The following is a 21,253-nucleotide window of genomic DNA, read 5'->3' as shown; positions in this document are numbered from 1 at the left end:
TGGATGAGCAACAGCCTCAGGTTCCAACTTAACCAAAATCAGATTGTAATCCCCCAGTGGAATATTCTTTCTTGGGCATTAGAACCCAAATCTACTGCGTAAATGGCTGCAATGATGGAAAATAGATATTCCTCAAGTGGATTATTAAGTAAAGTGATGAGAGAGGTCATTCCCATATCACCCTTTGTTTGTGAACACATGCATTCAAATGCTGGGGGAGATGACACTAAGTACCAGGTGCTACCTTAAAGAATATACTGTAAGACAGCAGCTTATAAATTGCATACATTTAAATTACAGCTTATAAGCTATATAAGCTTATAAGGACAGCACCCCAGTCTCACAATGTGTTCTGTCCCCACCGGTACCTTAACAAGTCTTCAATAGGCCATTCTACTAGTCTATAAGCTGTCTGAATCTGGGTGATGGAATACACACTACCACTTGGGAATTCTGTGAGAGTCTATTGCCATATTTTCTTCATTACGACGTGATTTTTAAAAATCAGAAACAATGCCATGTGTCATCTTATGGTGATGAGTAAGTCATTCTGAAAGCCCATAGTATGGTAGACCAGGAAGGGAAATCCATATCTGAAATACGCATCTCTTCCTTAGGGGGGAAATTGCTGTCTCCGCCAAAGTGAAAAGTAATCAGCTTGCCTATTGGCAGTCATCTGGTCTCACCAGGGAACGATGGCCTGTTAGGTGCACAGCATTGACCTCTGCTATTGGCAGAATGGGCAGTCAGCAGTAGATCAGCCTTGGGAGAGGAAGTTCATGGTGTTGAGTCTGCTGTACACACTTTGAAACAGGAGAGTTGTTGAGAAAAGTGACTGCCTGACATTCAGAGAAAGAGTCATCAATTCCATCCCATTTTTGAGACTCTTCCACAGCGAATTGGGATCACTACTTGTTGGGATAATACAGACATTTATTTTTACATTATCTGAGTAGGCATATATTGGACACAGATATCTTCACACTCTGTGTTCATTCTGATAGTTTATCCATTTTCCTCTTTCTTTAAACTCCTAGTTCTAAATCTATGAACATTGATTCTTCCGTTCTGAGCTACCCATTGTTAGGCACTGTCCATGAGTCAGTGTGTATCTGTGTTTCAGGATTTCTTCCCTTCTATATCACATGCACTAACAGATGTGTCAAATGATAGTCTGACCACTGAGAGGATGGACTGCATCTGTGAGTAGCTGTAATTATGTAAGTCCACTGACACCGTTGCACCAACAGACCCATCTAGTCACCAGGCCCATGTATATTCCTCATCTGTTAACTGACCATAGGGAACTCCCCATGAGGCTATACATATTGGTGGAGGAAGAGGCAGTAAAGGAGTAGGAATATGTGTCATGGGAGTCTGAATCACCTTCTCATGCAGCTTTCTAGTGCTTTCCAGACTTGCTCAGTGTCATTTGTCATTTTTATTACACAATATAATAATGCTGCTGTGCATATCTAATTTTAGAATTTGATGAACCATGCAATATTCAGGTCATTGTAGACAATGTGGGACACATAATTGCTATTTCATGGGCAGCACTATGTCTCTACCAGGGCCCAATAACTTTGCAAGTAGAGGACATTTTTTAAGCATAAGAGGGCATGACCTTGCTCCAAAACTTGTGATGTGATTCTCCTCTTGCAGTTTTCCAAAGACTTTATGTAACATCTCAGGCTGCCCAGACGCTTTGAATACCATGTGGTCATTTAGTCATAAGGCATGAAGAGCAAAATACCTCACATCTGAGCCTGGGAACTGCTGCAGGGTCTTTTATATTCTAGATTGTATTCAAAATGGGCAGTCTGGTAAATGGGTCAGAGTATCACACACTAATGCAGCAAGTGCTGTCTTTAAAATCCAAAAGGTCCGACATGTACTATATCTCTTGTTAGTTGCGAGTTGTGCAAAGTGAAACAACTCTTGTTTTGCTTAGAATGGGCATCTTGATGGGCCACAAGCCACCAAACTTATAGAAATTTCACTGACACAGTGGTGGCTCAGCATAATGTCATCAGCCTAATGAACTTGTATGGTTCTGTGGTAAATCATGATCATCAGCGATCCCTTCATCCAGTATTATTAATATGTCAGAGAGCAGGTGGTAAAACAGTGAGGATGCTGTCACTGCCACATCAAAATTGTTTAAAGTTATCATTGTTGATAAGAATTAAAATGAAAGCATTTTTTTTTTTTTTCAGGATAGGATCAGTAAGCTTTTTCTGTAAAGGGTTAGATATAAATAGCTTAGACTTTAGGCTACATAGTCTTCTTGTTTGCTTTTAATAGGACAAGAAAAATGTAAAAAGCACTCAGTTCTTGAAGCATCCTAAAACACTCCACAGTCTGTAGGTTGCCAACTCCTGTTCGAGGTGAGTAGTTGCAATTGACATCACCATGTAAGTGTGCAATATTCCACAGTCATTTTCCAAGCCACTTCTAGCCAACAGGGAAGTTACACGGCGATGTGCTGATGTATTACTTCTGCTTTTCTTCTGAATTATTCAAGTTTTTCAAGATACCACTAGTCTCAGAAAAGTCTAATAAGTAAATCCTTAATATTTCAATTTTTTTCATTAAGGATTTCAATTTATTTTTTACCTATCTCACCTTTTCCCAAATAGATAAAGAAGCTTGAACTTTTTATTCTATAAAGATAGTCATTATTCTGGGTATATTTTATCATATTTAGCTTTGGCATAGAGGTTAAGTGTCTGTTAATAATACTACTTTAAGAATGATATTACTAAAATACTGACATTAAAAATAATTAAATTATTAGGTATTTTTCTATGTACTTACTGGGGGTTGGATTATTGATTTTATGATTATTAGTTTATTCTGTGAAGGAGTTAAAGCAGGTATTTTGCATTATAAAATTAAGAAAAGATGCTGGGCGTGGTGGCTCACGCCTGTAATCCCAACACTTTGGGAGGCCAAGGCGGGGGGATCACCTGAGGTCAGGAGTTGAAGATCAGCCTGGTCAACATGGCGATATCCTGTCTCTTCTAAAAATACAAAAATTAGCTGGGCATGGTGGTGGGTGCCTGTAATCCCAGCTATTCGGGAGGCTGAGGCAGGACAATAGCTTGAACCTAGGAGGCAGAGGTTGTGGTGAGCCGAGATCAGGCCATTGCACTTCAGCCTGGGCAACAACAGCAAAACTTTGTCTCAAAAACAAAAATTAACAAAAGATACTTTGTAGTTTAACTTTTTCACTGATTGTGTGAATAAATAGACATAGTTTGGTGTATGTAATAGTTTTTCCACTCTCTTAAAACACTTTTTCAAACTCCTGATAGCGTAAAATACAGATTAGATATTATTTTCTTTAAACACTCACAGAAAGTTTTTTATTAATGCTCTGGGCCTGAACAGATGCTTTATAAAAGCTCAACTACTTTACCAAAAATTTTATATTCCAACAAAATATTGACCATGGATATGACAGATAAGTAAAGTATACCTTGTATTATTGGCAGTTTATACGGTTGTTCTGTTCAACTAATATAAAGACTAAATGAACTCTTCTGAAGTAACACAAGTTGCAAAATATAAACTGTGTTATATTTTGCAAGATCAGTTCTTCTGGAAACATACACAATAAGCCTTGTCTAAGTCTGGACTATAATCAGTGGATTTGGGAGTATCATCTTTTTATATAGATGTATAGATAAATTTTCTCAGGTGCCATTTTGATATCAACTGTGACTAATGAAATCTTGCTTATAATCTTCATTGTCATTTTATTCCACTCTTGTACATTCATTTGATTTTTTTGAGCTTCAGTGGTTTATAAGGTAAAAACATGCTATTAGGGAAATTGCTCTGTTTATAAAATACTATGGAAGTCTGTGGCCTTGGTTGAATTGGAGTAAGATGTTGTTTTCTTTTTCTTTTTAAGAATTATTATTAAATAGTTTTTATTTGAGAATCCTTGACCCTTATTAAGCACCTTGAAAATTTTTATTTTCCCCAAGATAGGAAAAGCTCTAGAAAGGAGCTCAGCCATGTGATTTACACTCTTGGTAATAATGTTGACAGTCCTTGATATGTGTCATCCAATGGAGCTCAGACTGTGTTGGAGACCTTATTGTTGCAGTATTGCAGCACCAATGAAGCCTACAGACAAATTGTTTTCTGCTAAGTTCCTCCATACCAGAATTAACATTATTACTGGTGCTGTATAAATTACAGCCTGAATGTAATTAAGAAAGCAATTTAAGTTTTTTCTTCAGAGACCAGTAGAACCATAGCTTCATTACAAGTAAGAATTATATATTATGAAACAGTTTGAAAATAAAATGCAGTGTAAATAGTCATGCCAAAATAATAGTTCTGTAATAGAACTATAAAAATGACATTGTCCTGTATTTTTAAACACTTTTTCACTTAACAGTATATTGAAAACATCATTTAATTCATTGAAAATTCATTCATTATTAATGGCTGCATAGTATTCTTGTGTTGGATAGTTAATAGGATTGCGTTGTTTTTTTTTGAACTACAAAGACTGACCCTGAAATGAACTTTTTTATACTTTCTTATAGCCTGAAGTTTGCCTCTATCAGTTAATACTATGCTTTGACAAATTCCATGAAAGTAATTGTCTGCATAACTTGTTTGCATATTCATGTTTAATTTTGTTTTTAGTACACTTCTTGAAACTGCTCTCCAGCAAAGCTAGAATAAATTTAAAATCCCTATCTCAAGATGTCAGATTACTTTTGCTTCTTTCTCTAATCAACATCATTTCTTTAAGAGATTTTTTTAAATATTCACTGAATATACATGTTAGTCAAACACCAAAGGCTCATAGGTAGAAACATTTGGCTGAAGCTTAGTGTGAAACCAAATACCACTCACAGAATAAACTTTGACATAAAATGAGAATATTTTATCAAAATTTGTAACAAAAATGATGATAGGTTTTACAACCATATTAGTAAAAATTTAGTAGTCATTTTTTAAAAGGGTTACATTGCTATGAGGAACAATAATATCTCAGCATCTGTGCTATTAAATTGAATATACTGCATTTCTGCCATAAGATAATGATGAGTCTATTTCACTACAGTTAGCAGAATGTGGAATGCTTTTGCTGATGTCTCATTTTACCCTAGCAATTACTTATTTTTTCTCATATTATTTATATTACTTATTTTTTCTGAATTACATATTAGTTATTTTCAAATGCATAGACTGAAGTGTTTTTCATAAGACATGGAGAGTTTATTCTGAAAGACTGACAACCTAAATGAAATTCAATATCTCAATATAAAATTCTTGAATTAACTGGTTTAAGATTATAAATACTGGTATACCAGAGATTCTGTAGAAAAATAATATGATACAATGTAATCTTTATTATTCTGCCCTTTTTTTTACACTTAAAATTTTTTCGACATACTTTAAAAATTTATCGGTTCAAACATGTGTAATGTTTTTAAAATGTTACTTGATTAGCACATTCTCTAAACAGCTTTATAGTCTGCTAATTTATTTCTCTGTAACTATTTAAAAGTTAATAAATGTTGCAGTGTATGAAATTAGCCCCTTTTCAGAATCATAATTATTGCTGAATTTCACCCAAGCAACGATAAGTATACGTTTATACTTCAAATTGCATATAGAATTTCAACCACTAAAATGTAAGAACTTCATTATAAGTGATATCCAGAAGCTTATTTATATTTGAAAGTTAATATTAATAATAATTCTGAATGGCGTTCCTTGATTGCACGACTGATATTCTTACGATGACTAGATGTGATGTCAAGTTATGATATTATACCTTTTTATGCACACATCTAGGCAGGACAGTTATAATGTTAAAGGAGGCATTTAGTGATTAAGCATTAAAAGATACAATCAAAATGACATGGTAGATTGGGACAGAATATTATGGCTACAGTCAAACTTCAATAAACACCCAAGTCAAAATGAGACACAGTTTTTAATCTATGTTTGTCATTTATCTTTTGCATTTTATGTATTTCTTGCTCATTTCTTCTAGGTCTCTGTCTGGTAGGGCTGCTCATTTTAAAATCACAGATATAATTACTATGAAAAGTTGTAATCACTGTGGAAAACATTTTCATCTTTTAGCCGATTATCTACAAAATAAACAACAAGATTTACTCAAACACTTGTTATATACATTTTATTTTGCTGAATTAAAATTTATTTTATTGAAAAGACTTGCAAACATACCTTCAAATAAGCATAGATTTGTTCCAGTTTTTAAATGACTATTAAATGGTTTAATTTTTTTGCAACATGATAGTCTCTTTAAAGTTTATCTTGCCTGCTTAGGTGAAATAACAAAGCCCTAGTTGGCAGACAAAATCAGAAAATTTTGAGACAGTTAAGTGTGTAGTTCTTCCCAAAAGTTCACAGAAATGAGGATAAAACAAGATCGTCTTAATGCATTTTAACTTAAACTAATTATAGTCAATACCCAGATTATCTTTCTGCCATTCTCACATACACTTTGCAAGTCATCAATTCTCAAATTTTCTTTATACCAGAACAAAACTCTGCTTGGAGCTATCCTCCTACCACAGATGCCTTTATAAACCGATTTTCACATAGTCTTTAGCCGGAAACATGATTTTCATTAAAAAAGTATGTCTGTAATATAATCACCATTTTATAGAAGTCCACAAAAACTAGAGATAACAACAACAACAAAAAAGAATAAGGAAAATTCACACACACAAACACATAAGCTTTCCTACTGAGTCTCTACTTCTATTTTCAAAAAGGGTTTTTCTGTTCTGATACACTAGCCAACTTTGGTCAAATTATTTTTCCATGAATTCATATTTTTTACTATCTATTTTTATATAATTCAATATTGGTCTTGAAAATTTTTATATGAACATTTCAATATGGCTAAACTATATAATCATTACACTAAATAAAAGATTTAATTCAGCTGTAAACGACTGCCTATCTTCAAAGCGTAGGTCTCTTTATTTTTCATTGCTTTTGCATGGAAAAAGGAAAAGAAAAACCCTGATATCTGTATCATCTATATCTATATGTAGTTATATATGTATATGTATATGCATGTGTGTGTGTGTGTATATATATAAATAATTATGATTGGTATTCTACCCACTTATTAATAATCTTTAGCCACTTTCAAAAAACAAGAATTAGCTGTCTCCTTAGACTTCTTTCATTGACTATTTAACTGTTCAGTACATGAGAGTTCATGTACCTAAGAAAAACATCATTAGGAAAGAAAATAAACTGTACAGAGAAAGAAATACATTGGAGATGCTAAAATTTTTATACCTCTGTGTTTAGACCATTTACATTCTATCATGTTTTATTCATTGCAAGGAAAAATTTTTTTTTTTATTATACTTTAAGTTCTAGGGTACATGTGCATAACATGCAGGTTTGTTACATATGTATACTTGTGCCATGTTGGTGTGCTGCACCCATCAACTCGTCAGCACCCATCAATTAATATCTGAGTTCACTTGCATTTTTCAATCCCCTTTGGTCAAGTGGCAGTCCGGTCATTGTGGCATTGCCTGCATGTATGCATATTAAAACCTGTAGATGTGTTCCAGCGGATTGGAAGAAAAACTTGAGGACAATTGAAGTAAAATTGCATGATAAATGTTCTTGATGACAGAAAAGAAACAATATTTTTGATAAAGCATAACATCTATTACTTGAATTGTAATGCAGTTCAGAAAAATTTAACATTTAAAGTGAAGATATTTTAGTAACAACTATTTTTAATTTGTGATGTATGCAAATGAGTGATAAGATAAAAATCTAAGTGTTAAATCTAAAAGAACTCTTTAAATGTGTATAAAACAAAAGTGTGATGAAAGTTTTATAGCAAGGTTAAATTGACAGTATATTTTCTTTGTGTATAAATAGTGTTTCATCTATTTACCTCAAATTACAACTCATTATAATTAATGAAATATTAGATTTAATGGAATATAGTATCAACAGCCCTTCTTTAGATGAGGAAACTGAAGATTAGCATGGTTGAGTAACTTGATCAAAACTACATGGTAATTTATGTGTTAGTTTTCTACTACTGCCAAAAAAAAAAAAAAAAAATTAACATGAATTGAGTGACTTAAAACAACACAAATTTATTATCTTACATGTCGGTCGGTAAGCCAGAAGTCCAAAATAAGTTGCACTAGGCTAAAATCAAGGTATCCACATGGCTGTTTTCCTTTCTGGTAAGGGAGTTTTCCTTTCTCTCTCCTTAAGGGAGAATTCATTCCATGTTTTTCCCATCTTCTAGAGGCACTTACATTCTTTGGTTTCCTTCCATTGTAAAAACCTGCAAGGGCTGGTAGATTCTACTTCACATCATATCATTCTGACACTAACTCTTCAGACTCCCTCTGTTACTTATATGAATTCTTGTGATTACATTGACCTCACTAAAAAAATCCAGGTGAATCTCCATACCATAAAGTCAGCTAATTAGCAACTTTAATTCCATCTGCTACCTTACTTTCCCTTTGACATGTAACATAATCCATTTATAGATTCCAGGGATTCAGTCACACACATCTTTGAGGAGCCTTTATTCTGTCTACTACAACTGGTGGGAGAGAATTTAGTCTCAGTTCGTTTGACTGCAAAGCTGATGGTCTTCACTATGCTGTATTACTTATTAAAGAGCTCAGCATGTAAAGTTCTTCTTCCAGGCTGTGAATATTTTATCACACTGGAAGAAGTAGAGCATGACCAGTTATTTACAGTAAGTTTGAGCAGGAGGAAAGGGTAAGGAACTTGACACTATACCAGTTAACTGGTGATGGACATTAAGGGTAACAGAACTGTAGGTCTTGAACACAGAACATTTATTTCTTCTGGATTAATGTCCAAAATGTCAGGTAAAAGCAGAATGAAATTCAGACATCTAATTAGAGGGGCGTGGTTATAGAGGAATTTCTCAGCCGCTAAATTGAGCACAGACTTTCAGAACAACCACTTGGGACATATATACTTAAAAGATAAATAGTTAAATAAGACTCCTAACATGCGTCTAATAACTGTGCTTCACCAACTTGCTGAATTATGGGATATGTCTAGTCCAGGGACTTAATAGAAGACTAGATTCAGTTATGAAAACAGTCAGGAGTACTAGGGAAATAGTATAATCAGAAATCAGAAACAGTATCAAAGGCAGAAAAGCAACTAGGAGCTGGCACAATTAGGAATGGGCGTTTATATTTAAGTTTGATGAAGGAATTAAGTCATCTGTTAAGACACACATTACGGGCAGATAATCTGTAAGAATAATGATGCCCAGCCAAGTGAGGGAGCAAAGACTGCTGAAATACTTCATGGCTCACATCAGGAATGGCCCTGGGAGTTGAACTGGGTCTGAGTGCAGGGGATCCTAAAAATAAAATTATCATTTCCAATGCAAGATATCAGTGTCTCTTACACAGTAGTCCTTCAATAACTACTTGTTAAAAATAAGTAGGAAAATATCTAGTTGTTACATGATTTAAAAATAATTTCTAGAATTGTAATACAAAATTTCTGAAACCATGGAACGTATTATTGGGGTTTTAAGAAATGTTATTTTTGAGGTTTTAAAATATACATCAAGGATCACTGGACAAAAACATCAAAGATGTTGAAATATACAAAACAGGACAAATTAAATTATCAATAAAGAGTACAGGCATTAAGACGAGTTAAGAAGAGTAATCCTGTAGTGACATCAGCAAGATGGTGGGATACAAAGTCTCAACCCTTGTTCACCTATAGAGATGCTGATTTAACAATTATGTATAGGCCAAAATCTTCTATGAGAATTACAGACTCTAGTTAAGAAGTTGCTGTACCCTAGGCAAGCACAAAGATAAGAAGAGCCACATTGAAATGGATAAAAAAGAACAATTTCACTTTAACCACAAGTCACAAAGTTATGGAAAGATACTGTGGTTCGATGTTAATTAGAATGTAATCCATGCAGAAGATTTTAAATTCTGAGCCAGGGCACTTGTACAGTTCTACAAAACTGACAATGAGACATGTCACTCTGTAGCTGTTTAAACCAAGATTACGTACTTTCCTTTTGCATTTATTATGGATACTAAAATGTAAAATTCAAATCAAGTTTGGAAAGTAAAGTACACAAAATATTTTAAAGATTATGAGGTTGAAATTAAATTATTTGAGACATAGTCTGCTTAAAATTACTATAAAATATGCATCATTTTTCTTAGAGGATTTCTTTGTCAAACTTATCAACTTCATTCCCAAAGTTACTCCAGTGTTAAACCTGAGAAATTTTAACTTTAATAATTTAGTAGTTTGTATAACTTTAAGAATTATGTAACTTGAATCATTGTAGTTTCCATTTTACGTACCAATTATAATCATTGAAACTGGTTATCAGAGGAAGAAGGAGGAGGAGAAGAAGAAAAGCAGAATGGTTATAATTTTCTGGTCTAGTTTAAGCAACTTTGACCTTTGACAAATAGGGAATAGGGTGTTATCCCATACCCTATGTTACTCAAGTCAGTCACTAACATCTGTCTCTTCTTCCCTATCCCCTGCGTAGTGATTTTTGTGGGTCAGGCATGGTACAGGCAATTGGGCCTCTTCTATTGATGTTACCATGCTTTGTGACTCAGGATTGAATCATGAATGAGAGTATATTCTTAGAAATATTTTAATCCAATATTTTAGCGTATGCGCTTCTGAAGGTAAATTGAACGATTTGCTATATTTGAAATAAGGTCTGTAGTTTAGTTAATAATATTGTGCCAATGCTAATTTCCTGTTCTTGATAATGTTACCATACTTATGTAAGATATTAACATTAGAAGAAGCAGCATGAGATATAGAAATAAATTATTTGCACTATTGTTGAACATTTGTGTTCATCTAAAATTAGTTTAAAATGTTTAAATAGATTTTTAAAGCAGATTTATAGTAAAAACTTTGGAAATCTGTGATGTTTCAAACTCTTCATTTTGCACATTAGAGGCTCAAAAATGTTAAAGGACTTACCAATATCTTTGGTTTGGTTAAAGCCAAAGTGAGATCTAGGAGTGTTGTTAAGTTGCCTGGGCACTTCTTTCCTCTGTTTCAACATATGAAAAGGAAACTTCATTCCTCAGAAAACGGTTACTGTTGATCATCCCATTTGAATCAGAACTTCCCCAGTTTCAATTTCCTCAGTGTTTATGCAATGTGAAGATGAATGTCAAAATTATTTTCCTTATCTCCTATCATATTAACAACATATGTAACACTGAATAATATGATAGTGAAAAATATATTCTTCTCAAGTAGTCTTGTTTGTCTATATAAGAGAATTAATAAAGCTACTAGACTATAGCAATTTAAGAAAAAACATTAAACTTTATAAACAAGATATATTTAAATGTAATCACATTACAAAAGTATTCAACTTTTAAAATGTGAATATTAAGCTCCTTTAATGGGGAAACATATTCGATTCACAAAAAGTAAATTATACATGTTAGGAATGCATTTATTTCAAAAAATGAGGACAGGCTTTATATTTGCATTTTTCTTTGATTCTAAGATATCAGCTATAACTTAAAGAACGTTCACTTGTTTTTAAAACAAAGACAAAAACTATTTAACCTATAAAACTCTCTGCATTCCTTATTTATTAATTATGTAGTTTAGTATTCAGTGAATAAATATTACCTTCAGGTCTGAGAATGATTTTCGGAAATTATTGAAAGCTTTTTTCTTTATATTTTCTTTCAAAGTATAAATTAACAAAAAAAAATATGAAAAAATGTTAAAGGCGAAAGGAAGAAAAAGTAATCAGCTCCAACATGGATCATTGTTATTTATAAATACAAGTTTTTTGGTATCTGTTTACAAACATCAAGTCCTAAAAGGTGTGGTTAGCAACAGATCTAGTCTTGAGAGTGACTAAATGGTATGAATTGAGTTAGCTGGGAAGAGCTGTCTGTTCCCAAAGACTTCCACTGCAGCATTGCTCATTACCTGAAACTCTGGTGTTTGTATTTTGAAGATGGTGCATATGTTCGAGGAAGGAAGTAAAGGCTTTATGTGAGAATCTTGGGTTCTGGGTTGAACAATGCTTTCCCAGTAATTCTTTTTGTTGTCTTAAACAGAGAAATTTAGAGTTATTGGTCTCCATTTCACTTCTGAAAAGGTTTCTTCACATTTTAAGATTTTACCCACATACTAGAGACCATACTGTTAAAGTTCGCAAAAACATTGTGCCTGGCCCTTGCATGCCTCGCTCTATCATGGTGTTACATTTCCAGCCCACCACCCGCCCCCATGGATATAATTCATATTCCTAATTTGAAAGTAGTTTAAAATATTTTTATAGATTCCTAAGTGTAGCTGACAAAGAATGACATTTTGTGATAAGACCCCCTTGCCAAAAGAAACCCACATTTGTCAGAGATTGTAAATACAGCCTCCATTTTATGTGTTTTACGGTTTATTAAACATTTTACATGGAGCACTTAATCCCCTAAACAGCTCTAAGAAATAAATATTATCATGATTATGTTATGAAAGTTGAATTTGAAGATCAGAGAATGGTTGCCTAGGGTCACCTATTAGCGAGAGCAGGAACCCATCCCGCTACTCTGCTTTGTACCCCACCATGCTGTCTTAAGGGCACACCAACTAGCAGAAGTTACTTGAAAGAAAGCTCTGGGACCACCTATGAGCTGATAGTTTGTTTTTTGTTTGTTTGTTTGTTTGTTTTTCCCCAATCTCTGATTAATAAATGTGAGTGAAAGGAAAAGAGAGACATAAATATGACTTATTTTGTTTTAGCCTGTGCAAATTGTGCTTTGAATATTTTTATTATCTCCTCACTATATTCACATGGACTTAACAGTGGTAATATGAGAAATTCTTTTATAGGAATATGTCTCTTGACTTTGAGGTTTAGAAAGGGATGGCTGTGAATGAACACACTTGAAAGTGAACAGTGCATTATGTGAGACTTGAGACCCATCAAACCTAAAGTGCCTTACTTCTGAGCCTATTCATGAAAGGACTTAAGGTGGTTGAATGAGTCATATATATGATCTAAATTGAATCTGAAGAGAAACTGTTCAAAATTCTCATTGGCTGCATTTCTAAAGTTAGAAAAAAGTAAAAAAAAAAAAAAATGTGATCAGACGAGAGCTTCATCCTGAAATCCTAGAAAATGGCAATTCTTAGGAAATTTAGGGAAGAGAACAAGGGAGGAATATGGGCATGATGAAAACACAAAATCAAATTAAAAATTATTAAAGCTTAGAAAATATTAATTTTAGGTGAGAAAATACGTCTTTACTCAGGAACTCAGCATTAAGAGGCTGATTAGTCAAATTTTAAAAACCCTTTGGTATTGAAATCGCTATCACATGGATATGGGTTAGATCTTTGCTATGCGCTCTGAGCATCTTCTTAATCACTCTAAGCATCAGTTTCTTTATCTGCACAGCGGGAACATGAATTTCTTTGATATAATATTTTGAAATTTAGCAGAAAAATAAGTAACGAACTAGTGCATTGCAGGGGTAATTTTTTCCTAAGGAACAAAACACAATTACCAAAGTTCTTACTAATAAAACTAGATTATCTGCATGGACTTGCAATAAGTATGACATTCTTGACAATAAAAATAGTTTGTTCAGGAAAAGCAGTAAAATATGTAAAACACACCTCTATAACCTCTCATCTTAAACCTATGTTCCCTTTTTACTTCCCTTTTTGACTTCCAGGTACTTAGCACAGAGTCTGGGAAATGACTGACTAGACCTTATCCTAGCATGATCCACCTATTAATCTACTGACCACAGGCAAGTTTCCTAAGCAGAGGACTGTAGGACCCTGACCAGTGCTAGGGCCAAAATCCATTCTGATTGGTTAGCATCGGTGCTGTACTGATTGTTCAATATAATTAATGACACCTCCAGAAACAAGCAGTCTCATTTATTGTTTATAAATATATAGGATATTTCTACAAGCACAATCAAGACATTGATAGCGGTAGTTATTTCTGGGAATAGAAACTGGATGAGTAAGAGAATAAAGGCGATTTCTTTTCACCACGTATGACTTTAAATCAGAAATATGTATTATGAACGTATAAATGCCTCAGCAAAACAGCGACTTTTTTTTCTTAAATTGAGCAACTTTATTTAAAAATAATCTAAATGTAGACCTTAAATATAGACCTTAGGATATATAAAATAATAAGTAGAAATAAGTACTTCTGATTTGACTTAGACAAGTTTTATGAAGGAAGCAGTGGCCTTCTATCTGCTCTATTTTTTTTTTTTTTTTTTGCATTAATGGCTTAGCCCAAAGTCTCCTATTCAATTTAGTGCAAATCATTATTTAAAAGCATTTTACAAAATCATAATTGTTTTCTTTTAAAATAATTTTTTAAATAGCTTTTTAAAATAATTTTTACTTTTTAAATAAATCAGGTACTGGAAGGCAAATACCTTGATTATTCCATTTTATAAATATTTATACTGGACAACTACATAGATGCTAATTAACTTATTCAAAATTACACAGTAAGTAAAAGAGATAGGATTCAAACTTTTAAATCTTTTTGACTGCAAAGCTATGCCATTCTGAAACAATGTGTGCTAGCAGATGTTGGGAGGGCAACTCCCTGAAATGGTAGTGAAAGACCAGCAGCTGAGGGTAAACTCGGCTGAGAGGTTGTGCACAGAAAGGACCAAAGATGAATGCCAGAAGACTTGAATTTCAGCTAATGGGTGGTATTCCAGTTATCGTTGGTAATCTGGTTAAAGAAAACGTGGTACATATACACAATGAAGTACTGTGTAGCCATAAAAAAAGAATGTGATCATGTTTTTTTGCAGCAACATGGATGGAGCTGGAGGCCATTATCCTAGGTGAGATAATATAGGAACAGAAAACAAAATACTACCTGTTCTCACTTATAAGTGGGAGCTAAACATTAAGTACATATGGACACAAAGAAGGGAATGACAGACACTAGGACCTGCTTGAGGTGGATGGTGGGAGGAGAGTAAGGATTAACAAACTACCTATGGGGTGCTATGTTTAGTACCTGTGTGACAAAACAATCTATACACCAAACCCCGTGACATGCAATTTACTTATATAACAAACCTGTACATGTACCCTAAATGTAAAATAAAGTAATAATATATAAATAACAATAAATAAACAAAATAAACATTTTAAGAAGTTTGATCTTCAGAATGATTTTTGTGTGTATGAAAAATGGACTTTTGCCTAGTCATACTGTTGAATTACATAAATGTTGAAATTCTAACCTCCTGTGTGAATATATTTAAAGATATGAACTTTAAAGAGGTAATTAAGGTTAAATGAGGTCATAAGAGTGGAGTTCTATTTCAGTGTGTTTCCCTATGAGAAGATGAAGAGACACTAGAAATGCATGTGAGCAGAGAAAGACCATATAAAGACTGAGTGAGAAGGTGGTTATCATTAAGTCAAAGAAAAAGACCTAAAGAGTAACTAACCCTGGCATTACCTTGATATTGGCCTTTTAGCTTTCAGAAATGGCAGAAAATAAATTTCTGTTTAAGCTACCCAGTCAGTGGTATTTTGTTATGCTAGTCCTAGTAGACTTTATATACAGCTCAAACAAACAAAATAAAATGCCTTTCTCTACATTAAGAAACATCCAGGGTCTATTTGCCCCACTAAAATGGCAAATAGAATTCAGGGCAGAGCCATAAGCGCAGCATCTTCCATTTCATTCCAGCTCAAATCTTTCACCAGATGTTTGGAGGGAGCAATGCTGAGACTAGTGGGTTTGAAGATATTCTTATTGATCCATCACAAAGTGAAGTAATGAAAGAACCTCACTTGATGACGGAATATAAATTAGTTTAATACAGATGTACCTTTAACAAAAATAGAACTGCATCTGGTTTATGATTGTCTTTTTTTCTATAATGTGATGTACCCAACATTAAAAGTACTGACACATGAAGATTTTTTTTTTCTAAAAATAATGTAAATTTTACTGCTGTGAAAATAATGTCTTTAATTAACTATGTATACATATATATGGAGCTTCAATATGACAATTTTGTCTGATTTAAAATGATTACAAACACTTAGTAAATGACTTGACAACTGAAGGAAGACATTCAGGCTTTCTTGTCTCAAAAACTTTACTTACATATTTTACACCATGTTATTTTGCTTGCATATATATGTTTGTTAACCACTTATTGTAGAAAAAAATAACCATACATACAAATTGAAAGAAGAGCATAGTAAATTCTTCACCATTACTCATCTTCAACAATTATCAATATCTGGCTCATCTAGTGTTATTAAGAATCCTATCAACTTCCCCTTCTCATATCATTTTGAAGCAAATCTAAGATGATGTGTTGTTATTTTATCTATAAGTATTTCAGTGTATTATTCTGATAGATTAAAGCTTGTCTCTTATAAAGGTGATTATAATAGATTATAATATCTTTATTATTCCAGAAACTTAACAATAAACCTTTAATATCAGAAAAGATCTGATCATTGTTCAAAACTTCTAGGTTTCTCACAAATGCCACAATTATTTTTAGTTTCTTGTTTTAAAATCAGAAACTGGCGGGAGGTTCCAAGATGGCTGAATAGGAACAGCTCCATTCTGCAGCTCCCATCGTGAGTGACACAGAAGATGGGCAATTTCTGCATTTCCAACTGAGGTACTGGGTTCATCTCACTGGGGCTTGTCAGACAGTGGGTGCAGCCCACGGAGCAGGGTGGGGCATCACCTCCCCCAGAAAGTGCAAGGGGGCAGGGAATTCCCTTTCCTAGCAAAGGGAAGCCGTGACAGATGGTACCTGGAAAATCAGGACACTCCCACCCTAATACTGTGCTTTTCCAACGGCCTTAGCAAATGGCACACCAGGAGATTACATCCCACGCCTGACTTGGAGGGTCCCACACCCATGAAGCCTTGCTCACTGCTAGCACAGCAGTCTGAGATCGAACTGTAAGGCTGCAGCAAGGCTTGGGGAGGGGTGTCCACCATTGCTGAGGCTTTAGTAGGTAAACAAAGCAGCCAGGAAGCTTGAACTGGGTGGAACCCACTGCAGCTCAAGGAGGCCTGCCTGCCTCTGTAAAGTCCACCTCTGGGGGCAGGGCATAGCTGAACAAGAGGCAGCAGAAACTTCTGCAGACTTAAATGTCCCTGTCTGACAGCTTTGAAGAGAGTAGTGGTTCTCCCAGCATGGAGTTTGAGATCTGAGAATGGATAGACTGCCTCCTCAAGTGAGTTCCTGACCCCTGAGTAGAGTAACTGGGAGATACCTCTCAGCAGGGGCCGACTGACAACTCATACAGCCTGGTGTCCCTCTGAGACGAAGCTTCTAGGGGAAGGATCAGGCAGCAACGTCTGCCGTTCTGCAATATTTGTTCTTCTGCAGCCTCCACTGGTGATACCCAGGCAAAGTCTGGAGTGGACCTCCAGCAAACTCCAACAGACCTACAGCTGAGGGTCCTGACTGTTAGAAGGAAAACTAACAGAAAGGACATCAACACCAAAACCCCATCTGTATGTCACCATCATCAAAGACCAAAGGTAGATAAAACCACAAAGATGGGGAGAAACCAGAGCAGAAAAGCTGAAAATTCTAAAAATCAGAGTGCCTTTCCCCCTCCAAAGGAACACAACTCCTTGCCAGTAATGGAACAAAGCTGGACGGAGAATGACTTTGACGAGCTGAGAGAAGAAGGCTTCAGATGATCAAACTTCTCTGAGCTAAAGGAGGAAGTTCAAACCCATCGCGAAGAAGCTAAAAACCTTGAAAAAAGATTAGACAAATGGCTAAAACTAGAATAACCAGTGTAGAGAAGTCCTTAAATGACCCAATGGAGCTGAAAACCATGGCACGAGAACTACATGATGAATGCACAAGCTTCAGTAGCCGATTCAATCAACTGGAAGAAAGGGTATCAGTGATTGAAGATCAAATGAATGAAATGAAGCAAGAAGAGAAGTTTAGAGAAAAAAGAGTGAAAAGAAATGAACAAAACCTCCAAGAAATATGGGACTATGTGAAAAGACCAAATCTACGTCTGATTAGTGTACCTGAAAGTGACCGCACGAATGGAACCAAGTTGGGAAACACTCTGCAGGATATTATCCAGGAGAACTTTCCCAATCTAGCAAGGCAGGTCAACATTCAAATTCAGGAAATACAGAGAATGCCACAAAGGTACTCCTCAAGAAGAACAACTCCAAGACACATAATTGTCAGATTCACCAAAGTTGAAATAAAGGAAAAAAAATATTAAGTGCAGCCAGAAAGAAAGGTTGGGTTACCCACAAAGGGAAGCCCATCAGACTAACAGCAGATCTCTTGGCAGAAACTACAAGCCAGAAGAGAGTGGAGGCTAATATTCAACATTCTTAAAGAAAAGAATTATCAACCCAGAATTTCATATCCAGCCAAATTAAGCTTCATAAGTGAAGGAGAAATAAAATACTTTACAGACAAGCAAATGCTGAGAGATTTTGACATCACCAGGCCTGCCCTACAAGAGCTCCTGAAGGAAGCCCTAAATATGGAAATGAACAACCAGTACCATCCACTGCAAAAATATGCCAAATTGTAAAGACCATCAATGCTAGGAAGAAGCTGCATCAACTAATGAGCAAAATAACCAGGTAACATCATAATGACAAAATCAAATTCATACATAACAATAACAACCTTAAATATAAATGGGCTAAATGCTCCAATTAAAACACACAGACTGGCAAACTGGATAAAGAGTCAAGACTCATCAGTGTGCTGTATTCAGGAGACCTATCTCACATGCAGAGACACACATAGGCTCAAAATAAAGGGATGGAGGAAGATCTACCAAGCAAATGGAAAACAAAAAAAGGTAGGGTTGCAATCCTAGTCTCTGATAAAACAGACTTTAAAGCAACACAGATCAAAAGAGACAAAGAATGCCATTACATAATGGTAAAGGGATCGATTCAACAAGAAGAGCTAACTATCCTAAATGCATATGCACCCAATACATGAGCTCCTAGATTCATAAAGCAAGTCCTTAGAGACCTACAAAGAGAGTTAGACTCCCACACAATAATAATGGGAGACTTGAACACCCCACTGTCAACATTAGACAGATCAACGAGACAGAAAGTGAACAAGGATATCCAGCAATTGAACTCAACTCTGTACCAAGCAGTCCTAACAGACATCTACAGAACTCTCCACCCCAAATCAACAGAATATACATTCTTCTCAGCACCACATTGCACTTATTCCAAAATTGTTTACTTCCAACTATTCCACATAGTTGGAAGTAAAGCACTCCTCAGCAAATGTAAAAGAACAGAAATTATAACAAACTGTCTCTCAGACCACAGTGCAATCAAACTAGAACTCAGGACTAAGAAACTCAAAACCGCTCAACTACATGGAAACTGAACAACCTGCTCCTGAATGACTACTGGGTACATAACGAAATGAAGGCAGAAATAAAGATGTTCTTTGAAACCAATGAGAACAAAGGTAAAACATACCAGAATCTCTGGGACACATTTAAAACAGTGTGTAGAGGGAAATTTATAGCACTAAGTGCCCACACAAGAGAAAGCAGGAAAGATCTAAAATTGACACCCTCACATCACAATTAAAAGAACTAGAGAAGCAAGAGCAAATACATTCAAAAGCTAGCAGAAAACAAGAAATAACTAAGATCAGAGCAGAACTGAAGGAGATAGAGACACAAAAAAACCCTTCAAAAAATCAATGAATCCCGGAGCTGATTTTTTGAAAAGATCAACAGAACTGATAGACTGCTAGCAAGACTAATAAAGAAGAAAAGAGAGAAGAATCAAATAGATGCAATAACAAATGATAAAAGGGATATCACCAAGGATCCCAGAGAAATAAGAACTACCATCAGAGAATAGTATACACAGCTCTACGCAAATAAACTAGAAAATCTAGCAGAAATTGATAAATTCCTGGACACATACACCCTCCCAAGACTAAACCAGGAAGAAGTTGAATTCCTGAATAAACCAATAACAGTTCTGAAATTGCGGCAATAATTAATAGCCTACCAACCAAAAAAGTCCAGGACCAGACAGATTCACATCTGAATTCTACCAGAGGTATAAAGAGGAGCTGGCACCATTCCTTCTGAAACTAGTCCAATCAATAGAAAAGGAGGAATCCTCCCTTACTCATTTTATGAGGCCAACATCCTGATACCAAAGTCTGGCAGAGACACAACAAAAAAAGAGAATTTTAGATCAACATCCCTGGTGAACACTGATGCAAAAATCCTCAATAAAATAATGGCAAACTGAATCCAGCAGCACATCAAAAAGCTTATCCACCATGATCATGTTGGCTTCATCCCTGGGATGCAAGGCTGGTTCAACATATGCAAATCAATAAATGTAATCCATCACATAAACATAACCAAAGGAAAAAAACACATGATTATCTCAATAGACGCAGAAAAAGCCTTTGACAAAATTCAACAGCCCTTCATGCTAAAAACTCTCAATAAATAGGTATTGATGGGACATATCTCAAAATAATAAGAGCTATTTATGACAAACCCACAGCCAATATCATACTGAATGGGCAAAAACTGGAAGCATTCCCTTTGAAAACTAGCACAAGACAGGGATGCCCTCTCTCACCACTCCTATTCAACATAGTGTTACAAGTTCTAGCCAGGGCAATCAGGCAAGAGAAAGAAAGAAAGGGTATTCAGTTAGGAAAAGAGGAAGTCAAATTGTCCCTGTTTGCAGATGACATGATTGTATATTTAGAAAACCCCCTTGTCTCAGCCCAAAATCTCATGAAGCTGATAAGCAAATTCAGCAAAGTCTCAGGATACAAAATCAATGTGTAAAAATCACAAGCATTCCTAGACACTAATAACAGACAAACAGAGAGCCAAATCATGAGTGAGCTCCCTTTCACAATAGCTTCAAAGAGAATAAAATACCTAGGAATCCAACTTACACGGGATGTGAAGGACCTCTTCAAGGAGAACTACAAACCACTGCCCAGCGCAATAAAAGAGGATACAGATGGGAGAACATTCCATGCTTATGGATAGGAAGAATCAATATCATGAAAATGGCCATACTGCCCAAGGTAATTTATAGATTCAATGCCATCCCCATCAAGCTACCACTGACTTTCTTCACAGAATTGGTAAAAAC

This window comes from Trachypithecus francoisi, unplaced genomic scaffold (assembly GCF_009764315.1).
Source record: "Trachypithecus francoisi isolate TF-2019V2 unplaced genomic scaffold, Tfra_2.0 Lachesis_group17, whole genome shotgun sequence".
Lineage (NCBI taxonomy): Eukaryota > Metazoa > Chordata > Mammalia > Primates > Cercopithecidae > Trachypithecus > Trachypithecus francoisi.
The sequence above is the reverse complement of the archived record's forward strand: the minus strand, read 5'-3'. Positions refer to the sequence as shown.